Source organism: Mustela nivalis (assembly GCF_964662115.1).
Source record: "Mustela nivalis genome assembly, chromosome: 2".
Classification (NCBI taxonomy): domain Eukaryota; kingdom Metazoa; phylum Chordata; class Mammalia; order Carnivora; family Mustelidae; genus Mustela; species Mustela nivalis.
Window position 1 is genome coordinate 39,001,417 of NC_139021.1, and position 16,499 is coordinate 39,017,915.

General features: G+C 43.4%; 1 protein-coding gene and 1 long non-coding RNA gene across 2 annotated transcripts in view; one reads left to right on the forward strand and one right to left on the reverse strand.

Moving 5' to 3' along the window:
- The window catches only part of SDC2 (syndecan 2), a 102,385-nt gene that overhangs the window by 85,270 nt on the left and 616 nt on the right, over positions 1-16,499 (reverse strand). The gene's annotated exons all lie outside the window — the stretch shown is intronic.
- Positions 1-16,499, forward strand: part of LOC309860595 — a 961,417-nt gene that overhangs the window by 77,727 nt on the left and 867,191 nt on the right. The window lies entirely within an intron of this gene.

A 16,499-nucleotide genomic window follows, 5' to 3' on the forward strand; every position in this document is an offset into this window, starting at 1 on the left:
CATAAGGAAAGCTTGGTGCTGGGGCCCACGGGTCTCACGTGATCATAGCACAACATGACTGCCCTCGACCAGTCGAAGGAGAGCATATGGCAAAATGGCAGAAGGGGAATGCTTGGGAAGCTATAAGTACCTCCCAAAGGTATCTCCCAATCCCCTCACTGTGGCGCCCTTCCCCTGATACTCTTCATGCTACCTTAGAGCACCCCTGCCTCTCCACCCCTAGAGGCTCTCTCCCTTCCCCCTCAAGGCCATGCACTGTGACTTTAGCTCCCCCCCCCACACACCTCTCTGGCTCAGACCAGTCAAGCTGGCTATCCTACCTGATTAAGTAGCTATCAGAGTCTGGAGTTTACGGAAACATCAAACCTCAGTCATTACACGGTCCCTTGAATTTGGCAAATAGAGGTTTTGCCATCAGTTTAACAGAAAGTTCGTCCTAGGATGCCGTACTCAAGGGCCATTAATGATGTCTAGTTGTAGTCAGACCAGGTTCTCAGGAGAGGAAACCAAATGTATTTTCTGTTGCTCAGCATTCAACTTCAAAATACAGTAAGAATGATAGAATCTGAGGTTAGCAGGAAGCTGTAAAAGTCAGCTAATCTCCCAGGTAGAGGATGTTTTGAAGATGCCAAGTAAATGGCCAAAGACCTGCTTGCTTACCTCTAAGCGTGGAGCCTCACTACTTCTGAGGTGGTCTATTCCTTCTGCGACTGCCTTCTAGAAAGGTCTTCCTTTTATTCAGTCAAAATCTGTCCCCTTAGAAGCTTCCACCCCTTTCATTCCTGATTGTCCGAAAGAACAGAAGAACAGGATCTTCCCGGTGCTTCACAGGTGTACTTCCCAGAAAATCTTTTTATTATTTTTTAAACTTCCAGTAAAATAAAAACCGAACCTCTTGCACATGTAGAATGCTAGAAGAAAGTAATTTTATGTTAAATAAACTAAAGGCTCTCTTGAATGAATACTAAACACATCTGCAAACAGTTTATGGTATGGAATTTGTTTGAATCTTCTGGGTTCTCTGCCTCTATTTATACCTCAGGGCACAAAACAACAAAAGCAGCCTGGTAAAGACTCACAAGAGTAGTTAATGCCCAAGGAGAGAAACAGCAAACACCAGGAGGCAGCTCACAAATGTGCTCTTAATATTTATTAAGCCAACAATAGTGTTTTGGGTAAATCTTATTAACGTAATACACAAAGTTCTGGGCAAATGAAATTTTAATTCATTTACATCAAATGTGCCTGCAATCCACATTTTTATTAAAAGGACAATAAGCATTCAGTTGAGAAGCTTGGAAATGGGAGGTTATTTTGAATATCATGTATTATTTTTCTATCATTTCAGACTGTGTAAAACTTTAAAAAAAAAAACATTACATAGTATGCTATAGTATGCTATAGAAAGCTCTGGTTGCAGAAGTATAATTCGACCATTTATACAATTTCTTCTAAAGGTTGTGGGAAAGGTATGCAGTCTTGGAAATCTCAAATCTTCTGTGTAATGAGTAAGATTACACACACACATACACACACTAAAGAAACCAAAACCTTGAGAACGAGAGAGTAAACAGAGCAATTCATCATTTGTGTAACACTCATCACTGTTTGATGTGCTAAAGGCTTCTATTTATTTATATAATCTTTAGCAGTTAAAAGATCCAAACCACTTCATGGAAAATATTTTTTAAAAAAGCACTTACCAATTAGCTAAAGATAAAATTTGTTTAGCTTCTCCTTTATTCATATTCCTGGACTTTCCCCATAACGTTCGTTTTTGTTTCTTATGCCAGTTGGAGTTGGGATATTTGCTACTTACACCTGGGACTATCTTCACTGAGATCACTCATGATGCCTTACGGGGCCTTGTCACACCTGCCCGTCCCGGGTCCTTCTAGGAGGCGCTACTGTGCCAACCCTTTCCTCTGATCAACGCCAGCTTCCCTGAGTCAACCCCAGGCAGAAGTCACACAAAGCAGCTATGTGGCCTCCTCACAAAACTTTTAAATTAAGGGCATTCTAGAACTGACTTCTATAAAGGAAACTCACTATTTCTCTACTGTTTCACCAGCTTTATGAGTCACTGGAAGTCTTGTTAAAATGCGAATCACAGTTCAGGAGTCTCAGGTGGGTCTGCATTTCTTACCAGCTTCCCAGTAAGGCTCATGTGGGTCCCTTATCCGCATTTTGAGAGCATTTTGAGAATCGAGACCCCAAAGCAATGGCCTGCAAGTATCAGAATCACCAAGGCAACTTGAAAAAAACAAAACAAAACAAAACCCCACTGCTACCTGGGCCCCATAACCAGGGGCTCCCATTCAATTCAATCTTCAACAGCAGGGACGAGAACCCCTCTCAGCATCTCAGAATCTAGATCACAGTACAGTCACCAGGCTGTCAGTCACCAGGCTGTCACCTGGCCAACTCTTGGCCCTACCCCCACATTTCAGATTCCGTTGGGTCAGGCTCAGAACTGCTGCATGTCTAGCAAGATCCTAGGTGATGCAGAACTGCTGGTCCAGTCTTACAGAGAGACCTGACCTAATGCTAGGGTTAACAACTAACAGATGTCCTTTCCACAGAGAACAGACACTTCTGTGCGTAAACTGTATTATAATCAACACTCTGGAACATCCATGTATGGTAAGAGGGACACGCTAAGAGGGGGAGGGCAGAATTCGCATTTCCACTCCCTTAATTTCTAACGTTTAACCCTGTTGTTGTCAAATTAAAAAAAAATTTAAAAAAAGAGATGTTGAATTTTATTCTAAGATATTACAGACTCGTTGGGTTTAAAAGCGTATGAATCATCGCAAATGGTTCATTGTAACAGCGGGCTCAGAATAATCCTTCCAACTCCATTGTAGGACAGACACATGTTCAGCAGCAGTTTCTAAAGGGTCAGCACTTTAATGTTATCCTGCAGAGCAATTTTTAGAAGCTTTGAAAACTCCAGAATTCTTAAACAAGGTTTTTTCTTCTTCCCCCAAGTCAATTAAAGATAGTCCCTTTTATTCGAGGGATGGAAAATTGTGCTTCAGAACTGAGTGAGGGCAAACATGCTCCCAAATTAGATATCCGAACAAAGTAAACTATGAACAGATTAGATAATGGGGCTGCTGCTTTTTCACTGAGGCAAGAACCAAAGACAACTCAGACGTCTTATTCACAGGATAGCCTAGAGCACTCGCTCTTCCCTACTTGAGCCCCGGAAACACAGAGTTCCATGGATTTAATTCGATTTGAACAAGGTCCAAGTAGCTGAGGTGCAGTAATAAAGGATAAACTGAAGAAAAGGACCATCATTAAGATACGTGTGTAGGGTTTATACACGATCAGTAACTTCAGACAAGTTCTAGGACACATTCCCAATCAGTAAAACACAATCTCTCTGTTCAAAGCATGAACTCAGGCAAATCTAATAAGCTGACCAAACATGCTTTTCTGCAACCAGGCCAAGGGGACAAGCATCCTTTGTTCCACTAAGGAAAGTTTTTGAAAGGAAAGGGAAATGTTTCCATTTTTTTTCTAAGACCTCCTCAGATAGGCTTCATTTATACATATATAATCTTCTGTGTTAAGAGCCATGTATGGTAACCCATCAACGTAATTATCAGGAAAGTATGAGCCAACCGAAAAAGAGGAGAAGGCTGGAAAAGGAAGAAGCTGGGAGCAAGCATGCCCTCCTCCACCGGCTCTGGACTGGGGTTGGGGGGCAGGGCAGTCCCGGGGAAGCCACTGCATTCCACCGGGTTTGGTCACAAGCAGTAGGGAACACGGGGCTTCACGAGACAAAAATCTTACCTGCTAGACTTCCCTCGAAGCTGGAGGAACACCAGAAAGCACCCAGAGCAGTGGTTCTCAAACCTTATGGAAGCTAGAGTCACCTGAGGAGCTTTTATAGCAGGTTGCCCGCCACCCCAACCGGGATAGAGTCTGATTTAACTGATCTGGGTGGGGCTCAGGTGCCCACAGCTTTTAAGTTTCCCCAGATGAATTTAATATGCAGGAAGGGGTGAGAGTCAGTGATCTAAAACATGTCCCCCATTCTCCAGAACTAAGCCCTAGAGAGGCTAAATCACCTTCTCTTCACCAACACACAACAGCCACAGCAAGGAAAGAGAGAAAGAGGCAAAAATTCAGCCTCCCCTTTCCTTTCTCATTGACCTGTCTTTTCTCATCTGGTCACTTTCCTCAGTCTCGGATTCAAAACCTCCAAAATGGATCCTTTCTTCTTTGATCAGCACATCTAATCAGCCATCCATTTCAATCAGCATCAACAGGAGACCAGTGCTGACTCTACACCCAGCATGCTTCTAAGCTCGAGACATGCAGGAACTCATTAATCCTCACAGCATCACCATGAGGTGGCTACTGTGACTAATCTCCTTCTTACAGATGAGAAAACTGAGGCCAAGAGACACTAAGATACCTGCCCAAGGTCATACACAGCTGGACACTGTGTCCAGTGTCCAGAGCTGGGAATGTAAAGAGACCCCATGAATTCCACTAATTTGTTCCCCCATTACCCGACATAAGTTTGTGGTGAGAAGCCATCAAAGCAACAGGGTCCACATTGGTGAAGGAATCAGAACATGGATGACCTAGAATATCTGGCCAACCAATGCAAAGGAAGGGGTCTGACACTTCACTGTTGGGACCTGCACCCATTATACATTTAAACACTTCATACACTGAACGCATTATACATTTAAACACTTTCACTGCTCTCTTGAAAGATGATATTATCATGTCAGAGCTATTTAAAGCTTAAAACAAATAAACCAACCAACCCAAGGATCTAACTTCTGCTAGGTCACCTAAAATGCAGTCGTGGCCAGTGATCTGGCTAGGCAGTTGAGAGACAATTACAGACAAGAACGGAAAGTGCCCATCACAATTCTAAGTACACAGTAGGACATCTGCATAGTAATTTTCAATGTCAGTGTCCTTTAATAAAATTCCTTTCTTAAAAACATCACCCCACAGACTTATTTTCTGAAAAACCATGATGCAAATATATTTGCGTTATTACGCTTGGACTTACCAAAGAAGTATTCAAGAGAAAATGTTGGGAGAAAAGACAACCCTACATCCCATACAAAACCAGCAAAAGGAACCATTTTACCTGGACTAGACATGCCACCACCGCTCTTTTCCTGAAATGCAGGGACGTGTTTATTTTAAGTATAAACCTCTAAGGAATGCTCTTCTTCCCTCATAAAATGAGGTATTTTTTTTAACCCCATAAAATGTGGTATTAATTTATGAGGACTTTACTTCTAGTTTTGATTCTTATCTCCAGTAAGATAAGAACCTTTCATCTCCTTTTCTGTCTGCAAGTCTCCACAATCTTCCTAGGATTTGCAAATCAACTGGACTTTAGCCCCTTGTCTCTCCAAATCCCAGGGCTTTCTGCTCTCTTCCCCTAATTAGCCAAAAGGGCCGCAGATAGTAACGGAGTCTGCGCACAATTTTTGCCGCAAATTGAGAAATTATCTAAACATCATTTTAAATTACTCACCTTGTACAGAACGCATTAACCACACTGATGCAGAGCGTATAATATAAAATGTATGTTCCATTTGCTATTTCATTCACACATCAAACACAGGCCAGGATTAAGCATATTGGGTGCTAACCATTAATGCGAGGAATGAAGAAGAAGGACCCAGAAAGGGAACGATTTATGGTAAGAAAAAATTACTAACAAATCACTGATAGCCTAAGCCCAACACTGTAACTCTCCCATTAATTATGTGATCCTGGACAAATCACTTAACCTCTCTAGATGTGTTTTCCCCCTAAAAGTCAATTTCAGCTCTAAAATCCATTGTTACATAATGAAAAATGAGAACCCAAAAATACAAGGAAAACCATCCCAACACTTTTCTACCTCTTTCATTCATCAGCTAAGACTACTATTTAAGCCAGACTCATAAAGTTCAGTTCTCACCTTTCGGAGCCCAAAGTTTATAGAGTATGGAGAATGAGACTGGATGAAATGTAAGGTTTCATTCTCCTCGGATGTAAACATCAATAAATCCTTGAAGTTCTGGACAATTTCTCACTCTTTCTGTCTTTCTTGTGTTTTAATACTCAGAAATGTTTCCTTGGAGCACAGGTGGGGGAAAGAGAAAAAAAATCTGCAAGTCAAGTGTCTTCTGATCATCAACAGAATTCTGCTTTTTCTCCAACACACCATGCTACCTCAAAGAAGGTTTGTCTTTGTTCTGCTGGAAAAGCAGTGACTTTTCTTCTACAACGGGTTCTTCTTATCCTTCTCAACCGCAGATATGTAGGTCTTTGGCAGTTCTGGTGGTTAGTATGTCTAATTAGACTCATAAAAACAAACTGATGCATATTTTACATATAATGCATGTATAACTCATGGGCCCAACCCATTTTCAACTACCCTAAATAATCAAGAGGTCGGTGATAGCTGCTTGAAGGCAGGCATCATGTCATCATTTCTTTTTTTAACTTTTAAGACTTTTTTAACTTTTAAGACCAGCCAAGAGCTCTGCCCTTAGTGGATGTACCATTACATGAGTTAAGTCTTAACTGACCAACTTACCAAGCATAAAGCCTCAGTCAATAACTAATCTGCACAATGACAAAATCGAATCAAATCTAATGCAGGTTCCCCCTGCTATCCGAAAAGAGAGGGTTCCCATGAAACCTTTCAAAAACCAAAATGGCAGAGAGCACAGAAGCCATTATCAGTAATTTATACAGACAAACTTTTGAGCCTTTTCAGACCCCAAAAAATAACCTCTGTTAGGCTTTTCTGATACCTCAGGACACATCTTGCTAATGGATGCACAAAAGAAATCAAAAGAAAGCACAGATGCTCACAGACACAGGTCAAAGCTATGGTGGCTTGATGCTGAGATGCTGAGTGTGTTACCTGGGGAAAGAGTTTGGTGGCGTAGCTCTTTTCAGGTGCCTGCTGCCCCCATTACAGCTCACTGCAAAACTAACGCTGAGCACTATTTTGACTTCTTGCCTTTTCTTCACAAAAGCAAAAATTCTCTTCAGATTTCTTTCGGTTATTGAGAACAGGTACTAATGTCTGTCTTTCATAAAAGTGCCCCGGCCTACTGCAAACTTTAAAACAAGCAGGAGGATACCTGAATAATGAAATAAAAATACTCACCACTCTTAACTAAAAGAGTTCAAAAGTGGGACAGAAGTAAGGTTAAGATTTTAATTCATCAGCAAACCTAACAGATAAATTTACAACATAAGATTGCAATGTTGACCTTCTTGAAGCATTTTACAATTATAATCCCAAATCCTACGGTAAATTTTCAAGTCTTAACTGAATTTCCAACTCATGTACAAGTCTATTTTTGGTTTTAGCTGAATGTAATTCAGGAGGCAGATGATGGCAGAAAGAAAAAGTGTAATTTAGCATCATACCCTGCCTGGTAAAAAAAAAAAAAACTGGTCATAAATTTGTGAAAATATATGTCCCTTGGTGTCAAGGGTGAGAATGCAAATAAGAAACAAAAAAAAATATGCATACATACTTATGCATGTATAACATATTCCAGAATCACAAAATTGAAAGCTAAAAGGAAAGAGAATCAAATGTGTTTAAAACATGTACTATAGGTCAGGTTTTTATGTTAGAAGTTTTCAGTCATTATTGAAGCTAATCTTCAAAATAACCAGAGGCAAAATATTATAACCCCCCAGTGTTACAGTGAAAACACAAACTCAGAAAGGATAATAAACTTCCCCAAGGTCATGTAGATTTCAGGTGGTTAATACTGAAAACCAAATCCCAATATACCTGATTCCAAAACCCTCAAGATCATCTCCTGTGTCATCTTAATTTGGGAGAGCACAACACTGAGTCTTGGCAATGCTAGAACGACACGTTCCTATGGATTACAATCTATATATGTTATGACCCCTACTTTCCTGCACTGTCACACACCTGTCACCCAGGCAACTAGAGACTGTTGCCTAACAACTCAGTAAACAGTGATCTTTTGGTTCCTAAACACGTCAAGTGAATTGAGCCATCAGCACAGATGTACTAACTCTTACACAGTAAACCTTTGAGTTAACCAGAAACTAGAGAACCTTGTATTAACATTTTTATAATCTTTTATTATATATTTTCTGCATCTATTGAGAAGATCATATCATCTCCCTTAAACTTATCTGCACTGCTTTTCTGATGTTGAAGCATGCCTTGGATAAACTCTTCTTGGGTTCATCGTTATTCTTTTAATGAGCTGCTGTTCTCCTTTTGAGAATGTTAAATTTAAAATTTTGGCATCATAAATGAAGCTGGCCTATGGTTTGTTTCCTACACCCTCTTTGTCTGATTTTGACACAGAGTAATGCTAACCTCATAAAGTTAAAGAGAACAGATTCTATCATGCTCTAAGCTCTGTAACAATAATTGTTCCTTCAAGGATCAGAACATACTTGTAAACCCCTCTAGGTCCAGGACCATTTTTTTAAATTGAATTTTTTGTTGACATAATTGTAGATTCACATGAAGCTGTAAGAAATAATACAAAGAGATCTCTTCTACCCTTTACTCAGTTTCCCCCAATGGTAACATTTTATAAAATGATAGTAAATATCTCAACAAGGATATTGATACTGGTAGTATCCACCAGTCTTACTCAGTTACTCAGTTTTACTTGTGTCTGTGTGTAAGGGTATACATAGTTCTAGACAATTTTATCACATGCAGTTCTAGGTATACATATATACATATAAATCTTTTCATATAACCTTAGTTTCACTATATAGTTTCATATCAGACTTTTTGTCTATTATAATGCTTCCAATTTATAAATATTCTTCAAATACATTTTTAATGGCTATGTGGTGTTTAATGTATAATTTAGAATCTTTAACCAGTTTTCTTTTATTGTATATTCAGGTTCTTTCCATTTTTTAAAACTATTATAAGTAAATATTCAATAAACACATTTACCCAACTACGGTAATTTCCTTTGGATAGATTTGAAGAGGTAAAATTACTGGGGAAAAAATGGGCCTTTCATATCTTAACCCTCAGAGATTGAGCTGGTCCCAGTAAGGAACCTTTCAGCAATAACCAAGGACATAACCTCTCACATCAGCCACATTTCAAGAAAATCTGAATATAAACATATCCCCACTATCTCAACATAGAGCTAGGCCTCCTCAAATCAGGAAAGAGAACCAGCTGGGAAAGGGCAGGCTCCGTCCTGCAGATCCGAGGACACTCTCTGGGTTGGAGCTCATCAGATAAGCCCCATGGAGTCCCACTCTTTAAGGAGACAGAAAACCACGGATCAGAATAATAGTAACTGACACATGACATAAAGCATGAATATGCCACTGTGCGAAAAGCTTCTCCCAATTCTGTCTCACATCATCCTGAAAACCTTTAGAATATTCCATTTTACAGAGAAGAAAACTGAGCAGAGAGGGATTAAGAGACCTGCCCAAGGTGACACAGTAAAGGGGATTCAACCCCACTCCAATGACCAGACTCTGAGCCAGTCTGCCATAGTGCCTACTCATTTAGACTCTTGCTGGTGGTGTCCGCAGCACTTACACTGGGCTCCAGTACTAAGAGACATGAGCCAGAGGGAAGGCACCACCGAAAGGCCCCTCTCTGCAAATGGATGTCTAGACCAGAAACCAAAGGAGGAGCCTGAGGTCCCTCAGTGACTTAAGCCTTAAAAAGCCCTTCAAATTACATCAACAAGTCATGTTGTTTTTGCCTAGAGTGAAAGTGAATTCTATCACATCCACTGGTTTTGATGCTATACCGGCTTATATCTACGAATATATGAGAAAATACTAGACAATGGATCATGGACATTCAGAGTAATGTATGTAATCTCCGTACATGACGAATACTCAATTCCAATGAACAGATTACCATCAGCCATCAGACATGACTTACCTCTCAGTAATGTGAATGAATTCCCTGCTTCAGTACATAAAATAGTTAAGTATTTGGCAGGAGCTTAATAATTACTTATTGATTGGGTTAATCTTAACATTTCTTCAATCCTACCCTGAAGCATATAGAAAAATGAAATATTAAAGACAGAAAATTCTCCCAGTTCACCCCATCATTTTATAAATAGGGAACCTGACATCTCAGAAAGATTAAGATAATTAACCACATGTGCGTAAAACCTCACTTTTGCCTAAATACCGTGCATTCACTTTTACTGCCTTTATATTTAATAATAGATCATATGAAACTACATATTTAACTTTTACTTGTTCGTGGTAAGACCTTGAAAAAACAATTTTCTCTGAATAATTGGATATCTCATTCCACATGTCGTTCTTATCATGAGACTAAACTCCATTAACCGCACATACCCCTTAAATATCAGTACTGTTTGTATTTAATATGCTTGTATCATCATAAAAGAAAATAAACATCTAACTGCTTTGTAAAGGGCACATTTACTGTATCTTTGTGACATTTTTGACAAAACAGATTCAGCAGCAGAGGAAAAAAATGTGAAAACCTATCTTGTCTTTAACAACATTTTTCATAGCTTGGAGTCCAAGACCATGAGCTGGCTCTCACATACCAGTTGGCCTCTCACTGCTAATATGAAATTCAAATGGGATATCTTTAAAGACTTCACAGTTTCTCCCCTTCTACTCCTACCAATTCTTTGAGATACCCAAGAAAAACAGACATTCACAATTCTATTTTGACAGTGTTCTTTCCTAATCAGAGACAGTCACCCCTTTAGCCTTGTTGCTAAAACTAACATGGCCCCAGAAAAGACTTGTCAAAATGCTGTGAGATTTCTTAATAGTAGGAGCCAGAGCTCAAATGGCTAAAAGGAGAAATGTCATGCATTTCTCCCCTTAAAAAATAAGAAGACTCTCTCTCTCTGCACCCTCACTCCCCAACATTCCCTCCTCACCACCCCTGCCACCTCCTTCTAGATGACCCTTGGCGCTCCAGCATCCAATATAGCAATATCTCTCCTCGGGGGGTGCTGGGATCTCAGCGGAAGCCCTCAGGAGGGAGCACGGAGATAAGCAAAGATGGCAGGACTTGACTTCAATGTCTTGTTTATTCTTCCCACCAACACAGCAGTGTTGTGGAAACGGAGGTCAAAAGCGAGTCAAAACTGGCCTACCAGCCCAGGTACCCCCACGGGTGGGTGGAGTCAGTGAGCCCCAGGCCACACTGCTTGCAGCGGTCAGTGCAAAGATGAGCTTCAGCAGGACCTATTGACCCAGACTGCCCCCAGCCACTGGCACCGGCCCCTAAATACGGACCTTCAACAGGTGTTTACAAGCTCAGCACTGCACAGGCGTCAAAGGTGTAGCAAAAAGGGCCCTCCCCTCACAGGGCACCAATCGCAACAGAAGAGAAAATTGCCGTCTTAGAACGTCAGAGGGCTTAAGGGCATTTTCCACTGCTCTTTGATTTCATAGACCAGAAAAGAGGCCAAGAAAAGAAGAGGAAAACCACTTAGTACCTTCTGTGCCTCAAGCACCATTCCTATGCTCCCTCATTACATGCTCACAATAATCATGTTATGAAGGCATTCAGGTCCAAATTATACACATGTACATATGTATTTTTTCAAGTAACTTGGGAGTTTTAGTTTCTCGTCCAAGTGCTACCACATTAAGCGGCAAAATACCAGCACGTGAACCCAGCTTGTCCGCCTCCCATGCCAAAGCCCTCTGTGCTCTATGGGGCCTCCAAGGTCACACAGCTACATACTGCTGGGAGCCCACCAACTAGCACAAAACAGCACAGGAAGAAAGCGGAAAGTATGTGACCCACACCAATGGCTCCCAAATGTGGTTGATTCATTATAGCCATCTGAGATGCTTCATAAAAATACAGATCACCCCACCCCCTTCCAGGACACTGGCTATGCTGGTCCAAGATGAAGCCCTGAGATCTGTATTTTCACACACTTCCAACGATTCTCATCATTCATCTGCTGTACCATTTACAGAAAGATAAAAAAACAAGAGCTCAAACACGAAAGTCCCATCTTGAGCTTGGGTCTGGATCAACAGAATATTAAAGGAGAAACACTGCAGACGAGGCTATGTCCCCTGAGTGTTCATGACCGTGAAACCAGTGGGCCAGCAGCAGGAGACATGACATAGACCAATCAAGGGGGGGATAAGGAGGAAGGAGCAATATTATGAGCATCTTATAAATGTGGAAGAGATTTTTAGACTCCATACCATGTAACAAGAAACACGGGTGGTTTGTGGACCACGGGAACACCATCTGAATGGTACAGGATAAATCAAACAGCAGGTGAGCATCTAGATGAACGGAACAGCTACAAGGCTGCCCGTGTAAAGGCCCAGGTCCCAAGAAAGACAACACTGAAGGGGAAAGCTACCTGGATCACCAGAATGTGAGCTGCAAGAACCAACAGGAGATAGCCGCGTCTGCTCAATGCTTTCTCCCCACGCACTTAGAAGGCGCCAATGTGTACTTGCGGAATGAACCACACACAGGTGGAGTTAGCAGTCCACTGGATGTGGAAGTCAACAAAGTGGAATGAGTCAAGGATGTCTTCAAGATTCAGATCCAAACAACTAGAATTAAGATGATGGTACTGGTCCACCTCACTATAAAAGGTAAATCAGAGTCGCTTATTTCAGCAAAGGCTCTTCATTGCTTCTTGTTTTTGATTTCTGTTTCTCTAAAACTTTATCTTGGCTTCTGCTCCATGAAAGAATCTGGTGATTCTGAGATACTGAACATACCACTGACGGTGCCAAAAACAGCAGGTCTTCTTTCAGGGTGAGAAGGAAATGATGGGTGAGATGATTTCGTCTGATCTTTTGCAATGGAAAAGGGACAGTGTTGTGAGAATCTAAATGCAGGTGACATTCCTCACACCATCTATTGGATCAGTGCCAGCTGACATGCCAATAACATAGTGGCCTGACCAGACTCCTTATAAACCTTAATGACAGAGTTGTCCGTGTTCTGAGTGGCTGACTCAGCCTCGGGGCTTTGCCACTCTGAGGAGACTCCAGGCCACCTGCGGCTGACCGGTCAGGTCTCTGAGTGCTTCTGGAGAGCTGAGAATTAGTTCTGCCCAGGAAAAAACTTGGTGATCTTTTGAAATCCTTTCCAAACTAATGATTATTCAAGATGCCATGTGAGTAAGCGTCTTACAGTCCTCCAAAACTACATCTACCAAGTCCCAGAAGTAGGAATCTGTGGGCATACTCTAATTCCTTTTAGGACAACCAACTTTTGCAAAGCTAATCTTACAAGATCTTTTTTTCTTAAATGATGTCTACCTACCACTAATATCCAACTAAGAGAAAAGGGGTTTTATAAAATTCGCTAGCAAATGTAATTTGTTTCATTACCAGCAAAGCCAATTTTTTTTTTTTTTACAGAACTGAAAAAGGTTATATGGTTCCAATTTTATTTTTCTTACTTGTTTAAAAAAAGATTTTACGTCTGTATTTTAGAGAGAAAGAGGAGGAGCGGGGGGAGGGGCGGAGGGAGAGGAGAAGCAGACTCCCAACTGAGCAGGAAGCCAGCCCCGGGGGCTCCACCCTGCTCCAGGATCGCGACCTGAGCCAAAGGCAGACGCTTAACTGCTTAACGCAACTGCTTAACTGACTGAGTCACCCTGGCGCCCCTTATTTTTCTTTCTAATGCAAACTTTCCAAAGTCTGCCTTTCATAATGCACTGAGAGGTAACCCATGAGTCCAAATGCCTTGACAGTTTCTTTTAATTTACACGCACTGAAATATGTGTATAAAATTCCATTAGTTCCAAAACACTTCCTTTTGTTAAACATATTTCCAGTTGAAATTATGTGTTCAGAGAAGCGTGCAATATATTATTTCTAAAGGTAAACAGTCACGTTTAAAAAAAAAATGGACAGAAAAACAGCAGCATATCACTACCGCCACACTCAGTCAGTCCTTCTCCTCACATGGTGTTCCTGCAGTGAAAGCCTTAAGGGGAAGGGGGGCCGGGGGGCGGAGTCTGAATGGTGACCACGGCCGGTCCCCACTGTCCCCTGCATCCAGAAAGGAAGGGCCACCAGCTTCTTTCCACACACAGCTTTGAACCTTCGTTCCCAAGAATCTTTGTTCCACCCTCCCCCACCTTCCCTTGTGCTTAGTAGAAAACTCAAGAATTCACTAACTGCAGACATTTTTCCTTTCCTCCTTCTAAACACAGATTTTGGGCTCAGACAACCACCACTTCTAGCTCCCAGGAGAGAGTTGTCATTTTCACATTAAAATAAGAGGTCCTGGAAATAATGTGCTGCAACAGCTAATTGTCAAAAAATGCAGTCTTTCAACTTCACGTTCATGGAGGGTGCTTGGCATCAAACCGAGACTAAAAGTAATGAAAATGGACTAGTGGCCACCCTGGGCTTTGAAACAGCCTAACAGACTCCCCGTTAGAGTGTCTGAAATGACATTTTTAAAAATATCTGATCACCCTTTAGGATGATACCCCAATCACTGAAGATAGTATCTACCACAGTGAAGGAAGTCCTTGGGAAAGCATCTAATCCTGATCAGAAATGAGAAATACTGGAACCGCAAAGACAGAGCTCAGGGGAAAGGTGTGTGTGGGTGGGGGAGGAGACAGTTCAGGCAAAAAGCTTCCTTAAAGAGCATTGTCAGATTTATGCAAAAATCCGGAGAGCCAGAAGACAGAAACATTCTTTCTGGAGAATTCCCAAACAGTAACACTTCCTAGCAAATCCCGAACAGGACTCCGCGGAAAAAGGACTTCCTTAAGCCTATACAGCCTTTCCGACAGGCTTCTCTTGAAAACCTTCAAAGGGAGTTCTCCCTTTGCCCCCCTGTTTTGCAACGAAATGAGCACTCGTGTTTTTTTCTGAAATAAACAGAGAATCTCTCCCTTTCTGTGTACAATGAGCCAAAGTTCATAACTGGCTGGGAGATTACCAGTCCCAACGGATGAACCGATCATTTGCCAGAGAGAGCTACCGATAAGGCTCGGAGTTCTATTTTACAGCCCAAGCACCCAAAGATTCATCTATGCTGTACAGTGTCCAATTCTACCCGCTTTTCAACCTCAAGGACCGTTTGGGGGGACCTGCTGGCACACACAGAAGCTCCCACACTGATCTAACGTTCAGTGTCGAAGAGGTTTTCCGCTCCTAAACTGCTTCAACTCTAAAAAATGGGGGAGGGGACGGTTAACACTCCAAGGGCAAGGGGGAAGAAACTGACAAAACCACCCCTGGGCAAGTCAGGAGGTGACAAAGGGAGAAGATGTGGCAACTAGAAAGGCCAGACAGCTGCGCTCCCTAACCGAAGCCCCAGAAGGCGCCGAGGCTGCAGACAGAATTGGGGATGCTGGGCTTCCACCTAGCGGGGCAAAGCTCGGGGCGCCCAGGTAGGTAGGGGCCGCCACGGACAAGCAGCCCAGGAGGCAGCTCCCTTCAGAGGGCGCTCATTGGGCGACGCAGGGAAAGCAGCTCCGGCCCCACAAACGCAATCCTAAGAAGGAGAACCCAAGATCCCGGGAAGGGAGGCTGGTGCGCGCGGCCCGGCCCCGCGGGAGAAAAGACTCCTCGGGGCCTCAGAGCACCCCTGCCCGGGCCCGCGGGGGCAAGCGTGGCAGGCTGGAAGCTTCGGTCCCCGAAAGCAGGCGCCCCGCGGCCGAGCTTGGCGTCACCCGCACCCCGCCTCGCCCTGCACGCTCCACTCCAGCGCAACCCGTATTAACATGTCCTCCTGCCCCCAAGGGCCAGCGGGGCTGCCCTCCGCGGCTCAGGGAGGAGGGGGATCGCCGCAGGACTGGGTTGCAGGGGCCAGGGCCCCCAGCATTTTCCGACGCGTTCGGTGCACCCCTCCCCCGCGGGACCCCGGACTGGGCCTCAGAGGGGAGTCAGCCTTTCCACGAAGTGTCTGCTACCTCGCCCCGGCCACCGAAAACATCAAACAAAAGAACTTTTGCAAACTTTCCTCTCCGGTCACTCTCAGATTTCTTAAATCGGGACCCCATCTCCTCCCTCCTATTAGTCAATTGACTAGGAAAGCTAGCTAGCTTGGGGGGGAGGGGACCCCAAAGTTTCCAGGGTGTCCCGGGGTCTCGCCGAGAGCGCGGAGGGGGCGGGTTCCCTCGCTGGCCCTCCTCCGGGCGCTCTGGCCACCCTTTTCGCAAGGTCCTTCTCGGGCCACGCTGCAAGACCCCCGCAAGGGCAAAGAAGTTGGGAGTGACTTCAGGGGCCTCTGCGGGTGGACCGAACTGCGATTCTCGCGCCCTCATCCCCGGGGACCTCGCGGCAACTCCGGCGAGCGGCGCATTTCTGCGGGAACGGAACGCAAGGGGGAAAGGGGTGGAGGAGCGAGCGCATTTGTCCCAGTCGGTTCCCCGCGGCCGAACGCCAAGTCGGGAGGGGGGGGGGTCCACCAGGCGGCGTCCCCCGATTCCCCCGCGGGCGCTGCAGACTCCCCTCGGGTACGAGCACCCGAAACGGCTCGCACTTCCCCC